The following is a 22,293-nucleotide window of genomic DNA, read 5'->3' as shown; positions in this document are numbered from 1 at the left end:
TTGTAAGACGCGCATTCTTATGATTTTTGATGTGAAACATCTATAGCCGCACCTAAAACCGATTTCTGGCGTGGCGACGCGTCGCCACGCTATATGTTGGTATATATATATACAGTCTATATGCAGTAGTGTGTACGGTGTGGCGACGCGTCGCCATGCGCAATCGACTGTGATTCACTGATTCTCTCCCACTCGATTCGGCGTTAAACCATCTCTCTCGCTACACTGAGCTCGGATACCTATAGTGTATACTCCTTAATGCATACAGTTTTGTTTACTACAGTACACATAACCTGTGTTTTACTTGAAAACAAATTATTTTTTCGTAATATTTTATTTTATCATTATGACATATTTAATTCCTATCACAATCTGTTCTTTTCTGCATATTGCTTTTACAAAATAATGTCGATGTTTCACATCTGCCAGGCGTCCCGTGACGGCTCACATTATTGAATTATTGGAATATATCTGAACGCATTGATTCACTCATTGTCTCAGTTAACTTATTCAATTCATTCACAACTAAGCAACCTACAACAATGTTCGGTTCAGTCATTCAATACATTCACTTACCCCATTCATTCACTCACATACCTCAATGCAATGAAATTTAAAAGTAATGTTACTTCCAAAGCTATTTTATAAAAGAATGGAATGCGAATATTATGTTTCAATAAAAAGTAAATCAATCCATTCAATATATATTTCTTTTTTGCTGTTGTTCATAATTTTAAAGCCAACTCAATACGGATCAGTAAGGACTTAAAAAAAGTCACAATATAACAAAAAATGGTCAAATGAAATGGTCATCAAAAGACATGAGGTGAAAGAAATTGGTTGATGTACTTAGTTTAGAGACTGATTCTAACGCTTTGAAGAAAAGAAAGTTGTAGAAGAAGCTCTTAGGTATCACCGTCACTTGGGTGGTTAATTGTTAGTGAAATGTCACCAAAATTTGTGAGTTATGTGCAGTTGGGTGGTTAATTGTTGGCGAAATTTCACCAACATTTGTGAGCTATGTGCACTCTTCGGTGGTTAATTGTTGGTGAAATGTCACCAAAATTTGTGAGCTAAGTGCACTCTTCGGTGGTTAATTGTTGGTGAAATTTCAGCAACATTTGTGGGCTATGTGCACTCTTCGGTGGTTAATTGTTGGTGAAATGTCACCAACAATTGTGAGCTATGTGCACTCTTCGGTGGTTAATTGTTGGTGAAATTTCACCAACATTTGTGGGCTATGTGCACTCTTCGGTGGTTAATTGTTGGTGAAATGTCACCAACAATTGTGAGCTATGTGCACTCTTCGGCGGTTAATTGTTGGTGAAATTTCACCAACATTTGTGAGCTATGTGCACTCTTCGGTGGTTAATTGTTGGTGAAATGTCACCAAAATTTGTGAGCTATGTGCACTCTTCGGTGGTTAATTGTTGGTGAAATTTCACCAACAGTTGTGCAGCTGCTCCCATAACGCGTGACAGTAGTGACGTTTTCTTGTGGTCAGAGAAGGATAGCTGCTAACAGAATGGGATAGAAATACCTGTCCAACTATTAAGTTCGGATTTAGTAATTTAACTATTATCTTGTTGAAATAAAGTTCATTTTAGCCTGATTTAATGATTTAGTTCTTAAAACTAAGGCTGTATTATCCAGTTACGTGTCGCGATCCCAATGGAAATATTGGTCTGGTCTCAAGTATATATATATATATATCTGAAAGCGTTGTGTGAAATAAATAAAAGTATCGATGAATTTAATAGCAATCGCTTTTATCTTTAAAACGTAGGGTATTAATTATCTTGTGACAACCATAATTGTTCAAATATATAGTGAAATATATATTTTGTATATAGATAGGTCTGTAAAAGGACCATATATTTAAATTTGTATAAATAATTCGTTGTTCGTACGTACACACACATATATATTATTATGTTTACACGACTTACTTGTTTTCTAGTCTAGACGTTCTATATTTTTTAAGAGACTTGACTGTTTTGAGTATGAGATGTTTATGTAAACTTTTAAAATTGCATTATAATGTAATTAATGCAATAAGAATGAAGGTGCCTTCTTCAAGGAAAACCAGTACAAGCCGATCGCATTAGTATAATTGTGGACGTATCTATGTAGGTACAGAAGTTGATGTTCTATATCCTTAGAATAGGATTTAAAATTATTGATATTTAAAATTACATATCTTGTTGGTAATGTGAAATTTTGTTCGCCCGAAATCGTACAACCCAAGAGGGTTAATAAGTGCTTTGTCAGCTGGTGATCATATATATTATTATCCTAACAAGATTTATGAATTATTCAAGAAAATCTCATTTGTAAAGATAAGTGTTTTAGAATACTGGTCCGCCCAGCGCTTAGAAATTCTACAGTAAAATTTTTGGATTGGGTGCACTATGTTAAATTTTATGTTGAAAATCAGTGATTCTCAAACTTTCTTTTTTTGTACACTTCACGATTTCAAAATGTGAAGGTACACAAAGAAAACGAATAAGGTTAAAAGTTGTTAACTTACCTATATTACTGTTACGCGCTGGGGTTCAGGATAAATAAGAATTCTACCGAAGTACTAATTATAAATGTATTAACACTTAGAACACTCACAGAACACTTTACACTTCGTAATACACTTTTTCCGTTTCGCTTCGAGTAGTTCCGATTTCTAACTGCCTTAGTGACATCCCTGCAACGCTTTTATAGTCGATACGACATCCCTAGAATTATCGAGAACATTCCTCACAAGTCGAGTATTTTTGATATGCGTTTCCGCCATTTGACAATAGACGGCGCTGAATTTCTCGAGCGTTCTCGACTTTACTAGTTCTTTTGATATTCATCTCTGCTATTCGACGACAGATGGCGTTGCTCTTACCGGCATAACATTACATACACTTTATAAAACATTTTATGAACATAATTTTAAATGTAAAATAAAATAATATATACTACAAAAATAATAGTAGCCTGTACCTATATGTATATGATAAGATTACCTTTGATTAGAAACACAACTTTCAACAAATTCGCTGCGTATTTAATTATTATTAGAAATTATTATTATTAGAAAAGAAAAACAATAACAACTTAAAGTTAACATTAACAAATTAAGTGAGAATATCTTCAATTTAGTCAAAGTCAAGTAGATACGCATTATTAAGGCTTACTCGATAATCACTAGTCAGATCTTGATAAAATTTAAATCTCACCTCATACGAAATATCACCTTTCGAATAGTAATTATAAAAACCGGTTCACCTAGAAATAAACTGTGAGATAAAACAAAAAAAAAACATCTGAATTAAGAACTTCCTTTTTGAAGTCGGCTAAACATTTCCGCGACACTGGTTGAGAATCACTGATCTAGACAATGCTTGTGATGTTTTCATCACAACACTTTGTAAGCCATTTAGTACTATTGAGGAACAATTTAGGCTACAAGTATGCAGACTTTGGACACTGAACGTCTCAATATCATGGAAATTGTTTTATTATGGGCTTCCATGTGAATGGTAATGGTAATAATAATTGAGATAGTGTAATATAATGTGAATTACCTTCATAGAAGTTTAATTTATAGATCTATCTGTATATCCGAATCTATCATTAACAGGTTTTATTTATTTATTTTATTGCCCTTGTAGGCCCATCTGATGGTGAGTGGTTACCGTCGCCCATGGACTTTAGTAATGTGAGTGGCAGAGCCAAGCCGCTGCCTACCGTGACAAACATAAAAAACATAAATAGTGCTAACAATTAAGAAATTCCATTGTTTTACCAATAAATATAATTATGTTACATAAGCCAAACTACAGGCTGTAAGGCAACGCTCTCTAAGCTGAAACAGCAATGTAACACATTAGCGCAGGACGATGTTGATTTGCTAAGTTAAGAAGTAATGCGCTTCGGTTTGAAGGGTGGGGTAGCTGTTGTAACTATACTGAGATCTTAGAACTAATATCTCAAGGTGGGTGTCGCATTTACGTTGTAGATGTCTATGGGCTCCAGTAACCACTTAACACCAGGTGGGCTGTGAGCTCGTCACCACATCTAAGCAATAAAAAAAAGTATGAATAGTTTCAGGAGACGCGTCCAGAAACTAAAGACAAGGTTGTTCGCAGAATCACAGAGGACCGCGGGGTCGTTGACCCTGCGCATCATCTAGTGTTACATTGCGTGCAACACATTAAAGCTTGAAATTTAATTTTTGTGATTCCAATAATGCTTTGTTACAAAACCTCAATTCTGTTCTGAATGCTACGCCAACCTTTTCGTGTGTTATAAGGAAGCCTTTATGATTTGTTCCTATTAAATTGAGTTTTTAGTATTATATTAATATTTAATGTGAATTGCTCATTAGTTTGATAAACCTTTTTTAATTAAAACATTTTAAATATAGTATCTATTTATATAATAATAATTGTTAAATATAAATATTGTTTCTAAATGAAAATGGGTACAACAAATTGGATAGGAACTCTGAATTTAAAACATCATGAGGTATTAATAGAAATAAAATTGTAAACAATTTCTGATGCAGAAGATTTGAGATCATAATTTACTCTCTTGTACATGTTTGCACGTGAATGATTGAGTCCGAACTATAATTTGAGATTTGTGATTAATATAATGTTTCCAAATATTCCGCATCAGGTTTATGTTATTATAGTAGTGATGTATTTTGTATTTATATAAAATTATATATATGAAACCATGTTATATACAATTTAGATAAATAAAACTCCGAGAGTATTAAATATGTTTTACAAAACAAGAGTCTTTGTACCGAAAACAGTCAAGTTTTTAATTAGTAAGAAATTCGCTATTGTCACGTTCGAGGGAGAGTTCTAATAATAATAATAATAATAATAAAATATAGTTATTAAATGTAATAATAAAGCTTAATAATGATATTGTACATTATTTTATCTCTTAGGTAAAGGCTCAAGGTGAATGGTACTTTTGAGAATTTATTAGGTAATTTCTGTGTTCGCTGTCCACTGGAGACTAGCTTTCACATTTATTTACTTCGAAAAAAAAAAGATGAAATAATCTCGTAATTGCCCTATAGGATTGAGTAGATTGAACCCTTTAGTATTAAACAAAGAAAATAATGTTTATAGCTGGTACCTAGAGGGACGACAGAGAGACGGTCTTTGGCTAGTAGTGCTATCTCTGTCGCACGCGTAACGATCGCAAGCGTGCTACTAACAGCTGTTCCCACGTTTGAGTTAGTTCCTTTATGAAATAGGGTAACTTAGGAAATTCAGGCTAAGATTTTATGCGATTTTTAAGTATTCATTATTATTGGATTTAGTATTCGTCGATATTTAAATAAATTTCGTTGAATTCCGTCGTTTTGAATATTGGAAAACAGGTAGGTAATTTAGTGTGTCCATTTTGATTGGTCAATCAAATTTTCTCTTCGATTAAAGTTTGTTGAGTATTGGGATATTGCTCAATTATCTTGATATATACTGGAATGGTGACTGCATGGCGGAAAATGAGAAAAATCCTGAGATGGTATTTCTGGTTAATCTCTTGGTTTAGTACCTGTGTTTAGTACCTCTATCCCTCATTAATAGGTAAATGCCATTCTCCTTTATAGTAAAAAATACTTGGGTGTGTTTTTTTTTGTCTCATTTCAAGGGTAGTTCTAATTTCGTTACGGCACACTGCATTATGGTTTCGTTAGATATGGATGACCGTGACATTGGGTGAAACACACCCTTTGTCATCGCTGACAATAAACTGTTTTACAACTCACGAAACACTTACCACATAACATTGAATCAAATTAAATCATGTTATCGTCAATGTTACATTGAAATTTATACTTAATTGTTAATGAAGGGAAATATTTATTAAAGTACAAGTCGAGATGTTGGGATTGTGACACTAAATACAGGTTTTTCAATTTCAGGGTTTCATGTCAATGTTGCGGCTGGACGAATTTTGGGGTTTGGGGGTTTTTTGGATCCCTTGCTTTCTACTTGCTATCCCCAAACATCTGGCAATAATCATCATCATCATCATCATTTCAGCCTATCGCCGTCCACTGTTGAACATAGGCCTCTCCAATAGATTTCCAGTGCGACCGGTCCATTGCCACCTGCATCCAAAGAGACCCAGCGCTTTTTACTAGGTCGTCGGTCCATCTAGTATTCAATAATCACTATTCAGTTAATATGTGATTTTGAACAAATTCCGGTGTAAAGTCACCTCGTGTTATGTTGGAGAAGCACACGGGCCTTTGTATTATTTAATGGACGTGTTTTAGTTCGGATCTTCTGAGCGGTTTGCGATTCTGATCCGGCGGTGGATGTATCTGTGAAGTAGCTGTCTCTCAGCTGTTAGGGCAGTCGCAAACTCCGGGCCACCAGCAACCAACAAAGCACCTTTCTTTGTCTTTCGCGTTGCTTTGGGATATAAGTTGAACACCCTACGTTGTGCTTATTTAGGCGTGATTCCAATTGTGAACTCTTAGTACCGTTTTAGAATCGTATTTAATGGAAATTTAATCAAAATTCCTCTGTACTTGAACATTTGGGCTATCTCTTTTTGAATAAATCTGATCATTTACGTCTAAAGTCGATAAATAGTCTGGGCTTTTAAGTCACCTCCAGGTTTAGTGGAGACTATAAAACGACAATTGATCGCAATATCTGTCTCATGAATGATTATTTGAATGAAATGATCATTTGGTCGCAAATGTAAACTAGCAATTTCTAATATTCAGCGCAATTATATGTGACTTACATTGAATATATAAAATGTTGTATTGAGTTTTGCATTCCTACCTAAGGCGAAGTGTATACTTCTGAATAAATCATGAATTATAAATTAAAATCGACTTGATCGTATATTTTCCACGAACTAAACGACGACAAATTATCAGGATTGATGAAACCTCTTTTATTGCGAACAATATTGAACTAGATATGAACGGTTTTGGAGACATTTACTTATTTGAGACCGTCAGCGCAAAAGTGGCTTAACCCACAATTTTTCATATTCGCGCTTATATATTGCAATTTATTTAAAACATAAACAAATTTTGATGCAAAACCGGCCTATCCATAGTTTCACACATAGATTTGTAAATATTATTTTTGCGCGTATTGTTTTTGCCTCCAAAGCAGTGTAAAAGTAAATTCAAACCTCATTATCTCCACGCGAACTATGGTTACGCTTAAGCTGCTTTTGCGCTGACGGCCTCATTTCTTGTGGTCGAATCGCGATTGGCTGAAGGCGGCAACTGAAATATATCTAACGAAGTAGGCAAGTACTTTCTAGGGACCACGTACCAATTTGGTGCTGGAATTTTCAGAGAAACATCGGTTTGTCTTTCAACCGTATAATTACTGTAGCTTCGATATTGATGATATTAAAGGAGAGTACTTTATCGAACCTGTTGTTTTCCTTCGATCAGAGATCGGCATTGAGACCGTATCGCTCCCGAAGCTCAGTTCGGCGACGAAATAATAGTTTTCCTTCAGCGTCGATTTGGTCACGCCGATTAGCTTCCTAAAAATGTTAATATTCTGGCTACTACTTAAATAAATAATAGTTTAAAAAAAACTTAAAAAATACGCTTTTATAGAAAATCCAAAAATGCGTGGGGTGCTTTTCAGGATATTATCAAAATAACCCTTCTTCTACTCATATCTGTTCATAAAATATCTATAACCACTGATACCATGCACCCCACGCTTTTTTTACAATAAAATCATTTTTTTTACATTACCTTTAATTCAAATTTATTAAAATTTATTTTCTATATTTAGTTGGATTTTCTATAAAAGCGTATTTTGTTAGTTTTTTTTAAACTATAATTTATTTTTCAATTTTTAGTTGAATTTCAATTTCTTCAACTTATTTAAAAAAAAATTTAATGTTGAATTGTCAACGGTCCTCAATAAGTATAGCAAATTTCGAGTTAATCCGACGTTTTGAAGGGGGTCAAAATCATGTTCAAAGGTTCCGTTACATACTAACATACATACGTCTGAAGCTAATAAAAGCGTATTAAAAAAGTAATGCAATAAGTCGCCGCACACATGAAACGAACGAAATGGAATTTTCAGTCTCTTTAATTTCGAAACTGTCCCAAAAATGTAATTGAATGGTAAATCTTATCACCCAAATTAGTTTAGTAGTATTTTTTACTATTATTCAAGATCGCGTATACCTGTTATCTTTCAAGAAGTCCTATTCGAACCATTTGCAACTACAGCCGTCTCGGAGAATAGCGTTGAAAAAATATCTAAACTTGACCCGCCTCTAAATCTCATTACCACTTAAACTCAATACGTTAGTATTGTGATTTTTTTTTCTTTCGAATCTAAGTTTCTAAAGAATTAAACTGATATTTTACACAGTGAGCAAAATTTTTAAAGTAGGTACAACAATTTATCATCCTTAGATTCTCAATTGTTCCTCTTCATCTTATGCGTTTAAGTCTTACAGTTTATAAAAAAAAAAAGATTTGTTCTTTAAGGTTTGTAAAATATTTGCATTGATGTATGTTGCGGCACTTAAGTCATAACGACTTGGACTTTTTTACTGTTGTTTGTCTAACTTTAATGAACACCCCCTATGTAATAAGCTAAAAGTAAATTTTTCACAAAAGCATTGGCGTAATATATAATATGTATTTTCGTGACAATAGCGAATTTTCTGTTTACCTTTATTGTCTTTTGTTGTCGACTTATCAAGACAAAGTTCTGTACAAGTTAATTAAATATTTTTTTTAGGTATTTTTGTACGCTGAGCCCAAAAATAATTTCCACGATAAAATAATAAGTTCACTTTAGTAAATATCCAAGAGTCGAGCTAAAATATGAAAAGCATCAGAAAAAATACTGGAAAACTTTCCGATTGTGTCCTTATTGACGGTGATGTAGACCGGCATGGGAAACAGCAGTACGCCGTATTGTTGAAGGCAAGTTTCCCGCGCCAAATGTGATCCAAGAATTCTGTTACAACTGAAGTCGAAGATATAAAACTGTTATAAAACCAGTAGCATCGTACGAAGCAAAACGCGGGTTTTTTTTTTTTAACCTACCCAAGCTGAGAGCCTTGAGGGCTATATCAGCGTAACCTTAACTAGTAGGTGAGCTCACGGGTCTCAAACCTGACGACGTTGCTAACACGAACTCTAGCAAGAACTGTGCTTCGTAGAATCTACCACCGGATCGGAAACGCGACCCACTGAGAAGATCCGGCGAGAAACTCAGTGGGCTGTGTCTGAGAGTTAATTTACTCGTCGAGCCCTTCGTCGCAAGCGACGGGTTCGACGAGAACGATGACCGGGGCTTCTTAAAGCATGACAGTAAATGTATCGATCATCATTATCAACCAAGTCACTACAGCCGCAGGTGGGCCCCAGCTTGGTTCAGTAAACTTCCCGATTTATGACCTTCCCTCCAAACGAATCCGATCTACACAAATGTGAATGTAAAGATGCATTTGTGGGGTTAAGCGAATGGATAAGGTGAAGAAATGTATAATAGAGGAAGTGTCGAAGTAGCCCCAGGACTGATGAAATTAGGATTAGAGACGTGATGAGGAAAGAGCAAATGTTACAAGAAGATAGATGAATTAACCTGTGGATGCGAGTGAGCCAAGAGGAAGGCCTTATAAACACACGTATGAGTGAATTGGGGCTGAGACCTGGATCTTAAAAGTGTCTGACACGCGACGCATAGACGCGTTTGAGATGTGGTACTGGCGACGCATGTTGCGCATCCCTTGGACGGCTTTCCGGACGAACGCTTCCATTCTCAACGAGCTAAACGTTGACCAGAGGCTATCCGCCAAATGCCTATATGGAGTGCTCCAATATTTTGGTGATATAGCAAGAAAACCCTCTGACAACCTGGAGAGACTCATAGTGACGAGTAAAGTGGATGGAAGACGATCCAGAGGTTGGACCCTAAAAAGATGGAGTGACCAAGTGTCCGAGCATCTGGACATGAGACTGAGCCACGCACTTCATTGTGCCACTGACCGACAAAAGTGGCTACAAATTACAAAAAAAAGTTCACAGGCGGGCACATCACGATGCTCAACAATGAGCGATCGACTGAAGGAGGAGGAGGAGGATGAGTGAATTATCTGTAAGATACATCAATATATAATTAAATTGAACGCGAGTATGATCGTCCGTGACCACGAAAACTAAATTATTCAAGACGCCGGTAATAGTAAAGTCTAAATTAAACTGTAAAACTATTTTTAAATAGGAGTAATAAGACAAACTGTGCCGACATCTGAAACAAAAGAAACGGTGTAAGACGGTAATCAGTTTCTATAATGCGAATAGAATAAATCTTACAAGGCCTGAATCGCACCAACGATAATTTGCAACAAATCTATTCGAGCTTTGAACGAAAAGATTTTGACTCAATCAGTCCAGTAAAAACAAGAGGCTATTTCAGCTTCGCCTTAACGTGTAGGTGAGCTCACGGGGCTCAAACCGGGAGTGTCGCTAACGCCGGCCCTAGCAAGAGCAGCGCTTCGTAGAATCTACCACCGGATCGACAACGCTACCCACTGAAAAATCCGCCGAGAAACTCAGTTGGCTGTGTTTATGGGTTAATTTACTCGTCGAGCCCTTCGTCGCAAGCGACGGGTTCGGCAAGGACGGTGACCGGTGCTTGAGATGCCTATAAGCACCGTTAATGAATCGGGAGGATCTGTAATGATGTGTTTACGACGAAGTCGACTGCTTACCGTTCGGTCCACAGGATCGGGTATGTAATTTTCGGCGGCCACGACAAGAGGCTTTTCGTATAGTGCCGCCTTCTCAAAGCGGCGCAATGATGCCGACTGTAAATACTTACTAACCCAGTCAATGTCCAGGTCATCATGGAGATCCACATTCCTTAGGAACCATGGTGCTCCGACGAGATGTCCTTTGTAAATACGTCCATACATTAGGATATTACACAATCTTTGCATATCCATATCTGCCCTATTGCTGAGAATTTCAAAAAACTACGATTGTGAATGTCATGATCGCTTGAGCTAATAGTTAAGCGCTTGTGACAAAAGGTCAAAGGAAGTAAGTACACAGTAGTTCTTGGACTCGGAGCCAATAATAAAACCTGGTGCCGTACCGTAGGTACCGTATATCGCTCAATACGATTCTCGAGTGGGAATTGCATTGTTATACCTAGTCAGGTCATAAGTATTGTCACACAGTAAAAACTTTTCTTTTAGAATGCTGGTCACAAAAAAGTTTATTGAATTCGAATTTCGAATTGTTCATGAAAATAAAAATGTATACTTTTAGAATTTTACTCATTTTTAAATATGGAGTGGACGCTTAAAGAAGACCGTGTTGCAGTTATTGCGTTGCATCGTTGCGGTTACGCGCCAATTCAAATTTTTAACATACTGAAAAATTTTAATATAACCAAAAGATTCGTTTATCGTACCATCAAACGATAGAATGAAGACTAGTGTAGATGTCAGGTCAAGAAGTGGTCGCCCTCGGTCTGTTAGGACTCCAGCAGTGATAAAAGCTGTGAAGGCGCGAATTCAAAGAAATCCCAAACGTAAGCAGAAACTGTTGACCCTTCAGATGGGGTTAAGCAGAACCACGGTGAAAAGGGTGTTAAATGAAGACTTAGGGCTTCGGGCATATCGTAGAAAAACAGGACATCGTTTGAATGCTCGTCTAATGGACCTGAGACTGAAGAGATGCCACGCTTTGTTGAAGCGGTACGCGGGAAAAAAATATCGGGAAATTCTTTTTTCTTTCTTCTTCTTTTAGAAGAGAGCTACAACAAACAAAATGATAAGGTGTACGCACACAGTAGTGAAGAAGCGAGCAACCGTATTCCGCGTGTAAGTCGTCGTGGCCTAAAGGATAAGACGTCCGGTGCATTCGTATGTAGCGATGCACCGGTGTTCGAATCCCGCAGGCGGGTACCAATTTTTCTAATGAAATACGTACTCATCAAATGTTCACGATTGACTTCCACGGTGAAGGAATAACATCGTGTAATAAAAACCAAACCCGCAAAATTATAATTTGCGTAATCACTGGTGGTAGGACCTCTTGTGAGTCCGCACGGGTAGGTACCACCACCCCGCCTATTTCCGCCGTGAAGCAGTAATGCGTTTCGGTTCGAAGGGTGGGGTAGCCGTTGTAACTATACTGAGACCTTAGAACTTATATCTCGAGGTGGGTGGCGCATTTACGTTGTAGATGTCTATGGGCTCCAGTAACCACTGAACACCAGGTGGGCTGTGAGCTCGTCCATCCATCTAAGCAATAAAAAAAAAAAAAAAAAGAGGTCATTTTCCATTCTCGCTCATGGTATGGTTGGGAGTTTCTTATTGGGGCTTAACAGAGGTACATTTTTGTGAGAAAGGTGTAAAAACGAATGCAGTTGTGTATCAAAATACAGTCCTGACGAACCTTGTGGAACCTGTTTCTCATACCATGTTCAATAACAGGCACTGGGTATTCCAACAAGATTCGGCGCCAGCTCATAGAGTGAAGAGCACACAAGACTGGCCGGCGGCGCGTGAAATCGACTTCATCCGGCACGAAGACTGGCCCTCCTCCAGTCCAGATTTGAATCCGTTAGATTACAAGATATGGCAACACTTGGAGGAAAAGGCGCGCTCAAAGCCTCATCCCAATTTGGAGTCACTCAAGACATCCTTGATTAAGGCAACCGCCGATATTGACATGGACCTCGTTCGTGCTGCGATAGACGATTGGCCGCGCAGATTGAAGGCCTGTATTCAAAATCACGGAGGTCATTTTGAACAAACTTTAGTGTCATAAGAATCTATGTTTTGTTAAGTTCATTTTGGTATATGAATGGTTACATAATGAATAAACTTGTTTCAATTATTTTACATTAAACATGTGACAGAATTTATGACCTGACTAGGTATATGCAAGTAGAACATTCTTGCTCGCATGAATTTAAATACGCAAAACTGTTTTCAGTTTATAGAGCAAACGACACTGTATTTGGTTACAATCAAGTCATAACACGTTGAACGCCATGCCGCCCACGGGTGGGCCTAGCGTACTATACCATTCGGGCCGAGCCAAAATCAGGGAATCGGTAACTGACTTGAGATTATCATTCTAAAATTTATAAAATGCGATGATTTGCACGGAAGATAAAAATTAGCGACATTTTTTTTTATTGCTTAGATAGGTGCACGATAGCCCACATAATGTTCAGTAGTTACTGGAGCCCATAGACATCTACAACGTAAATGCGCCACCCACCTTGAGATATAAGTTCTAAGGTCTCAGTATAGTTATAACGGCTGCCCCACCCTTTAAACCGAAACGCATTACTGTTTCACGGCAGAAATAGACCAGGTGGTGGTACCTACCCGTGCGGACTCACAAGAGGTCCACCAGTAAACCACGTAAGATAATTTAAAAGTATTAATTTTGATTAAAACTACAACTTTCTATTGAATTTGAAAGGCGTTTGGTTCGGTTAAAGGGCCACGCGGCTCACTTTCATACGCGTTTTGTTTGATAGTTGCAATTTTGGCTAGAAGGAAGCGTTTACGTTGGAAACCTCACGCGACTCACGGGTGACCCTCATGGCCCGAATGCTTGAGTAAGATAAGGCTCACCGATGAGCACCGTGGCCTGAATGAAAATACTCTTATGTGGCGTGTACTCTTTAATGAGGCGTTCAGTGTGTTAAGTTCATTTTAACATTTAATACAATCCCGTTTTTGCAGGATAGCCACCGGAGCCCCGTGGTACGTCAGAAATGTGGACATCCACGACGACATGGACCTAGAGTCCATCAGTAAGTATCTACAGTCGGCATCAGTGCGCCATTTCGAGAAAGCGGCACGACACGAGAACCCTCTCAGCGTGGCCGCCGGAAACTACATTCCCGATCCTGGGCGACGTCGCCCAAAACACGTCATTTCCGATCGTCCCGATCCACTAACGCTGCTTTTAGGTACCTCAAGCACCGGTCATCGTTCTCGTCGAACTCGTCGGTTGTGACGAAGGTCTCGGCGAGTAAATTAACGCATAGACACAGTCCACTGAGTTTTTCGCGGATCTTCTAGTGGGTCGCGTTTTCGGTCCGGTATTAGATTCTGCGAAGCACTGCTCTTGCTAGGGCGGGTAGGTACCACCAGCCTGCATATTTCTGCCGTCAAGCATTAATACGTTTCGGTTTGAAGGGTGGGGCAGCCGTGGTACTATAAAAACTGAGACCTTAGAATCCATATCTCAAGCTGGGTGGCGGTATTCACGTTGTAGATGTCTATGGGCTACTAAAAGTATTTAAGCAAACATAGTATCTAACTATTTATAAAATAAAAATATCAAACAAAACGTATTTAAATACAAGATACAAAATATTTTTTATAGATACAAGATGAAAGTACGTATTTTGTATCTTGTATCTGTATTTCATTGAATAACTTCCAATGCATGTTATGAGTAAGTTTGATTGCCATTTAAAGCTATTAACGAAAGTTTGGGAAGCATCGAAGAACGCATCAAAGTTCTTGAACGCATCTTAAGTTCTAGCGCTGTTGAGGTGCATGCAAAGCTATTGCAGAGTAGATTCAGTAGGGATGTCCAAGGTGAGTTTTGACATAGTCGATTTTGTGGAACGTAATTTGATTTGGCAAGATAGCAATATACCACGTGTTTTGCTATTTACATACCCCCCATGTCTCGGTTTGTGTTCGCGACCTTCGCAGGTCGTCTTTCTTTTTAAGGTTTACAATTACTAAATAGATATGTTTTATAATTCAGTTAAACCTCAGATATGGCAACTCTTGTGTCAGCGGAAATGGTTCTCATGAGTACAGGTAACGCTCCTGTAACACAGTAGATACGTTCTTATAATGTTGTGTTTTGTGAAATCGTTATTTTTTTCATTGAAACATATTGAATATATATATGTATTTTTTTTCCACTATACATAAAAAAAGTGCGTGCGCACAAAGTACACATGTCAGAAGTGAAACTTCTTTGGCGAACTAATTTATAAGTCTTGCTTATATTTATACAAATCTAAAACTTTAGATTTCCGAGACTTAGAGGAAGGGAAAAAGGAAGATATGTTCCCGCCAAAAGTTTGTCAAATGTCAATCTCAAACCTCAGTGTTGACAGTCACATTATGTTTAGATTTCTAAATTGTAAATGACTAATATTTTGCCAATTGAATTGACTAATTTAATTTCATGCTATTTGATTAATGTTCCAAATTCTTTTCATTTCATTTCAATTCCTATTAACATTTTTCACAAAAAAATTATAAAATATTAGGCTGTATACATTTGCCTTTTCAGTTGGAACAATAAACAACTACTACTACTGACATTTGACAAGTACCTACTTAATTTCAATAGTAGTTTGATGTCACTTCCGTTGCATACCTGCGTGACGTTCTGTAAAAATTTTACCCTCATGCGCCTAAAGAAGTTTCACTTCAAAAATAAGCAGTAAAATTTCGTAAAATTCATTACCGTATATTGTGTGTTCATAGTGCATAATGTAATTTCCTAAATAAATTTCAACAAAAATCCCGTTATCGTGTTGTAGAAATACCGTGTTATAAAAGGGTATTGGGGAATTATTCCTTTCGTTTTAGAGTGGAACCGAGCTTTAGAATACCGTTTTATAGGAGGGTTGCCTAATAAACTATGTAATGATAGCTTGAGTTATTATTATAGAGTATATTTTTGAATACTGAATACGGTAAAGTGTCGCCATCGCGGCATCGGTCAGCTCTACTGTCGATGGTTTATACTTAGGTCAATCGGGAAGTGCTTTCTCGAATTGTCAAATGAATCACCTGCCACTAGAGACTTCCGTGAACGTCTTTACCTGGCACAGGGAATTCAGACATGAGTAGATATAAATTTGAAGTAGTTGGATTAATGAAGACTACTATAGATTGTGTATATAATATATAGTGAACGGGGTCGGTTTTTAACCTCTCGGAGTCAGGGTAGGTGATCTGCCCGAGTATTATCGTCCTGTTTATTTTTTCTGGAATACATCTTGCATGTACAAGAGTGACGGTATTCATGGATAAATATAATTGTGGCGGCGTGCAACCTCTCTGAAAGGACATACGACCTACAATGAGTAGACATAAACCAAGCTAGAGACTTGACAGGTGATTTGGGAGACTGGAAAAAACAAAAAGGAACCAAGACGACGTTTCACTGGCAGTGGTCATTTTTCGATACCCTTCTTTATCATCATCATCATCAGCCTGTATCTCTCCACTGCTGGATGTAGGTGTCTCCCATAATCCGCCACAATGAACGATCCTCCGCCTTCCGCATCCAATCTTTCCCAGCATATAGCCGCAAGTCATCGGTCCAACGGGCAAGGGGACGCCCAACGCTGGGCTTACCGGTACGTGGTCTCCAGTCCAGAACACGTCTGCTCCAACGGCCATCGGTTCTGCGACACGTATGCCCGGCCCATTGCCATTTCAGCTTGCTAATCTTTAGGGCTATGTCGGTTACTTTGGTTCTTTGACGGATTTCCTCATTTCTGACTCGATCCATCGAAGAAACTCCGAGCATACACCTTTCCATAGCACGCTGAGCGACTTTGAATTTACGGACCAGACTTACGGTTAATGTTCACGTTTCAGCGCCATATGTCATGACCGGCAGCACGCAAGCGTTGAAGACTTTTGTTTTTAGGCATTACCCTTCCTACCCTTCCATACCCTTCTTAAAATACTTAAATAGAGGACAAAGAACGAATCGACCGTTCAACCATCATAGAGCTTCTGAAATTAGCTAATATCTGCAAGGGCGTATTGTGAGCGCGCACGGATACATACCCCTATCTTAGCCGTTTCTGTTGCGAAGCAGTCACGAGTTTTGTATGAAGATTAGGATAGTTAAAATATACTACTAATGAAAATATAATTGGCGTAATTACTATCGCACGGGTAGGCACCACCGCCCTGCCTATTTCAGCCGTGAAGCAGTAATGCGTTTTGGTTTGAAGGGCGGGGCAGCCGTTGTAACTATACTGAGACCTTAGAATTCCTATTTTAAGGTGGGTGGCGCATTTACATTGTAGATGTCTATGGGCTGCAGTAACCACTTAACACCAGGTGGGCCGTGAGCTCGTTCACACATTTAAGCAAGAAAAGAAAGTGGCGATGCGCTTTGAGTTATTAATTCTAATTCTGAATTGTATAGTATAACAGCTGTCACTATCCTTTAAACTCGGATGTACGACTGGTTCGTGACCGAAATAGTCTGGTCAGTGGTAAGCCGTGCGAGCTTACAAGACGCTCTACCCCTAGTAATAATGCTTTTACAATTTTGCGTGTTTGACTTTTATTAGACGATGTTAATCGCGTCTCTTATTAGGAGTACATCAGTTGCTTTTTTCCCCCTACTTAAGCGTTGGTAGCCTCAGGCGCTATTTCAACTTCACACGGAACGGTAGGTGAGCGTAACGGAGGCTCAACCTGAGGTAATTGCTAACACTAGCTCTAGCAAGAGCATTGCTTCGCTAAATCTACTACCGAATCAGAATTGCGACCTACTGAGAAGATCCGGCGAGAAACTCAATGGGTTATGTCTATGGGCTAGCTTGCACGTCGAACTCTTCGTCGGAGTCGGCGATTTCAACGACGACTGTGATCGGTGTTTGAAGAGCCTAAAAGCACCAAAAGTGGATCCGGGGGATCCGACAAGACATCGGTTGCCTTATCCGTCAGGCCGTGATGTTTGTATTATTTTATGTTTGCTCAAACAAATATTATTAATAATTTAATTTCTGCCCCCACCTTTGGTTACGCAAGCGGACAGTAATACTCATATCTAGTATAAAACTTTGCAAAAGATGTGTTCATACGCCTACGTTGTAGTCTATGAATAACAGTGAGCGCCCCACATATGAAGGAAGGATTGTGTGACGTGGTGTAGGTACGGTGTGGCCATTAAACAAGAATTAGACAAGCATAATGAAATTGGATAAAAAATAGAACGCAATGAAGATCTTGTGTATTACCTATAGGTTTTGTTGTTTTTCCTCAGATATTGTTTATTTACAGATACTGAAGAGCCATGGATTAGGAGATAATGCAGCTTACCAACACTAATGTCTCACTCACTATGTAATATTGCTAATATAGCACAAATCGTGTTTACTGTGAATAACACTGCATGACTGGTTAAGTATTACACTCAGTCAAACAAAAATACATTATTCGTTACGCTCATAGTGTTTAATCCATAATCGAGCACAGAAGAAAACATTTTGTACATAGAAGACATATGTATATATGTAGGAGTGGGTTTAGTTAAATATTTTGATTGCACGGCAAGAATAGATTGGGTACAACATAATAGAAATTCGTCAGAATTAAATTTACATTATTTTAATATTTAAAATTTACTGCAATTAGAATTATTTAAAAATTACATTGCTGATAGAATAGGAAAAAGGAAGGAAACTGCATGTAATCATTGCTGTTGTTGCATTGTAGTATGTTATATGTCCTAGAGTCCCATTTATGATTCGACGTTGTCGAAAACTGTCCGCGAATGTTTGGAAATATTCAATCAGTTGTATTAATAATAATAATTATAAATCACACAACACACGCGCAGTTTTATAGTACGAGTAGTTTGAAAAATTTCGAGCAATTAATTTCCGCTCATTTCAAGGCTCCAAACTAATTAATACGTAAATTATACAAAGATCCTTTGTAGTACCTACCTCCTTCAATTTTATGTCTGTATCAGATCTATTAAAGTTGAGAATGTAGAGATCAAATAAATAATGTCTCTCAAAGTTAATTGTTACTTATCTTAAGATACACCCACGGTAGTTTCTTCGAAGCCTCTTTAAGACTGAGTTGATTACTAATCTAATTTAAGACTCATGATCGTGACTTTGGATTCGTGATGTCATGTATATGATGCAGTTTCCTCGTTCAATTTGCAAAATTGGCTGGATCCGTAATCAATCAGGTTCATCTTACATAGGTGGCAAAATGCCCTTCGGGGCCCGCGTAAGTGTCATATAAAAGCTGATTTGTTTCGGTTTTGCTTTTATTTGTTTCACTCAGAAATTCCGGTGTGTCGTAACCGCGAGATAATTCTCCACGCCATATTGATGTTGGAGTAGTTACTGCCTTGATTGCAATTCGTGTACATACATAATGTAGGGCCTATGATTGCTTTATCTAATTAAACATTACACTAATTTTTATAAATATCAAAATGTTCAGATGCTCCGACTGCATTGAAATTGATGTGTTGACCCATTTTACTAAAGATAAGTATGGACTTCAGCATCAAATTGGGATGGTGAATCGAGTCGATTAAGTAGTCATTATTAGAGAATTTTAGGTTTGTCGTAGAAAATATTAATGTTTTTCAGCCTGAACCTCACCCTAACCTCTAAGTTTTTTTTAAGGGTTGAGGGTTACTGTTGGTCTGGAGTTGATCCAGTTTCACAGAGACAGATGGGCGAGCAAAGGCTCAGCCAGGAGGGACGGGATTTGCTAACAGCTGCCCGAGCGCTTCCAAAGAAGACCTAACAACTCAAGAGTAGCGCTTCGCGAATGAATCTACTACCGGATTGGAATCGCGATCCGCTTAGAAGATCCGGCGAGAAACTCAGCGGGCTGATGCATGGGTTGGGTTACTCTTTGTCGAGTTCGACGGGTACGGTTACCGGGATTCCTAAGCCTGCTCCTAGTGTTAGAGCTGAAGACCTCTAACGCAACAGTTCCGTAAGGATCTTTAGACGGATCCGTAACGACGTGTCTCTCTTAGTTCTGGTGCTACAGCACGTTGCATGTCCAAACAGATGGGTATCAATATACGATCTATTTCTGGCACGTAGAATTTGTGTTCTAACTTGAAAAGTAGAAGAACTGTTGGAACAATGCAACTAAAACTTCACTGATTTGAAGATATCTTAGGTAAGGTATTGGGCTAAGAATCTTAGCTTATAGTAAAGAACGATCCGAACATAATAAGCCTAGATATTCAAATTATACAGTAATCGTTTTTAAGTTAGTACAAATAACAAATATTTTGTACTTATTTTCATCATCATAATAATCATCATCAACAGCCCACAGCCGTCCACTGCTGGACATAGGCCTCTCCCAATTCACACCATTGAGCCTGGTCTACGGCTCTCCTCACCCACTTCTTGTAGGTACTTACTTTGGGTTATCTTAATTGAAGATAAAACATTTAAGATTTCGTTTGCATTATCTTTGTTTTAGTTTGCGAACAAAGACGTGATAACTGACGTGATAAACCCTTTTGTTAAGACTTAGGTTTTTAGAGCGTTGTTTATAGAGAGCTAAATTTTCCGCACAATAAGCGATTATCTGAATGCTTATCAAGTAATGAAAATGAGCAATCGTGGTGATTGCAGCGTTATCGGCCAAATAAGAAGACTCTAGGATAGTATTCTTTTTAAATCAATTTAGACTTTAGGAGTTAAAGGTCGGAAGTCCATGATGTCAACCAAACAATTCAGAGCTAGTAAACATTAAAAAAAATAAAGGTTATTATACTAAAAACAGGACATTCCACAAATTCCATAGACACAGACCACAGATCTTCATAGTGGGTCGCGATTCCTTTGCACTGCTTTAGGGTTAGTGTTAAAAAAATCTCTTAGGTTGAGCACGTGAGGTCACTTACCCGTTCGGGCGTTACTGGAACAGCCTTTTAGGCTCTTAGCTTATAGGTGGAGGAATAAAAAGTCGCACAAATGATAAATTGAAAAATGTTGAATACAATAGTTGCCATAAAAACTCTTGTAGTGCGGTTAGATATTTATATAAGGTAATCTGGCACGGTCGTTTCGGCCCAGTGAGTAATTAGTAGGGGTTGAAAAACACATTCTCCGAGTAATGTGTTTTTGCAACACAGCCTAATGACATAAGGTGAGTGGCGTGTGAACAAACATCTTCTGTGGACAAGGGAAGTCCCCGTGTCAATTTGACCCTTACCCGAGTTTTTTTGGGAAACCTATGGACAATTGTAAAAATGACGATGGGTTTCGATTGTTTTACCGTGTGGGATTTTGTTAATGAAAGATAATTTGTGATTTTTATGTAATGTTTACACGGCATTGTGTTTCTTATAATACGTAGCTCCAAATCAGTTCACAACGTTAGTAAATTTATTAGGATACTATTATATTCATGATCTATGCTTCAGTTTCGATTGTCAACATCGAAAAAATACGTGACAAATACAGACTTGGGCTGCGTTTTCACCAAAGATGTGCAGCTGAGCGTACGAAGATGTGACAGATGTGTAGCTAAGCTGTGAAACGGTGCATGTACCTCTGACAAACACCGTATACTATTGCATCACCAGGTGGGTCGTATCCTCGTCAGCCTACGCGGGCAATGTAAAAATCCCTTATACCTACACTTGTGGTAGGACGTTTTGTGGCTCCACCACCCTGCCTATTTCTGTTCAGTGTGCTTAGTGCGAGTTTTTTGACGTTTTCGATAGCGTAAAAGTTAGCTCAGATTTGTATGGAATGGGATCGTTTGCGTACGTTTGCCGCTAGCGGCGCTGTTCCAACTGCATACAAAATTGGCTTAACTTTTACGCTATCGAGAACGTTAAGAAACTCGCACTAAGCACACTTAAGCAAAAATACGATTCGGCTTGAAGGGTGGGCAGTCGTACTGTAAAACTGAGACTTAGAATTCATGTCTCAAGGCGTTTGGCGGTATTTACGGTGATGATAACGTGCCGTCTTTTTTGCATTGCGCACACACAAAAACGCCCCTCCATATTTTGAATAGATAACCTCACCTTTCCTAGATCCAAAAAGGAATTTGACCCAGATTTTTTTAAACATAAACAATTGTTTTGTAACGCTATTCCTTTGAAAGCACCTGAACCCGGTCTCCAACAATTCAGAATATTCCAATTTTAGCGTTGACTCGCGGCGAAACTGCCCTTTTTTTTTTTCAACAACACAAACAGTAACGCAAATATACGACTGGCCAGTAACTTTTTTGTGGTCTCAATGCCTCGAAATATGTACATATGCGTCAAAGAGGAGATTTTCGAAGAGGCTACTTTAGGAAAATGAAAATGAACCAATGGCATTTAGTAGGTATCTGTAATTGTGTAATAATGTAAATGTGACGCTAATTTTGAGATACAAATAAATATGTAGTAGGTAGAATAATAGTAAAATTAATTATATTCTTAATATCCTTATGGGGCGATGCAATGGATATAGTAGTATCCTATAGTAGTACAGA

This window comes from Bombyx mandarina, chromosome 28 (assembly GCF_030267445.1).
Source record: "Bombyx mandarina strain Sakado chromosome 28, ASM3026744v2".
Taxonomy (NCBI): domain Eukaryota; kingdom Metazoa; phylum Arthropoda; class Insecta; order Lepidoptera; family Bombycidae; genus Bombyx; species Bombyx mandarina.
This window is presented reverse-complemented; position numbering follows the sequence as displayed.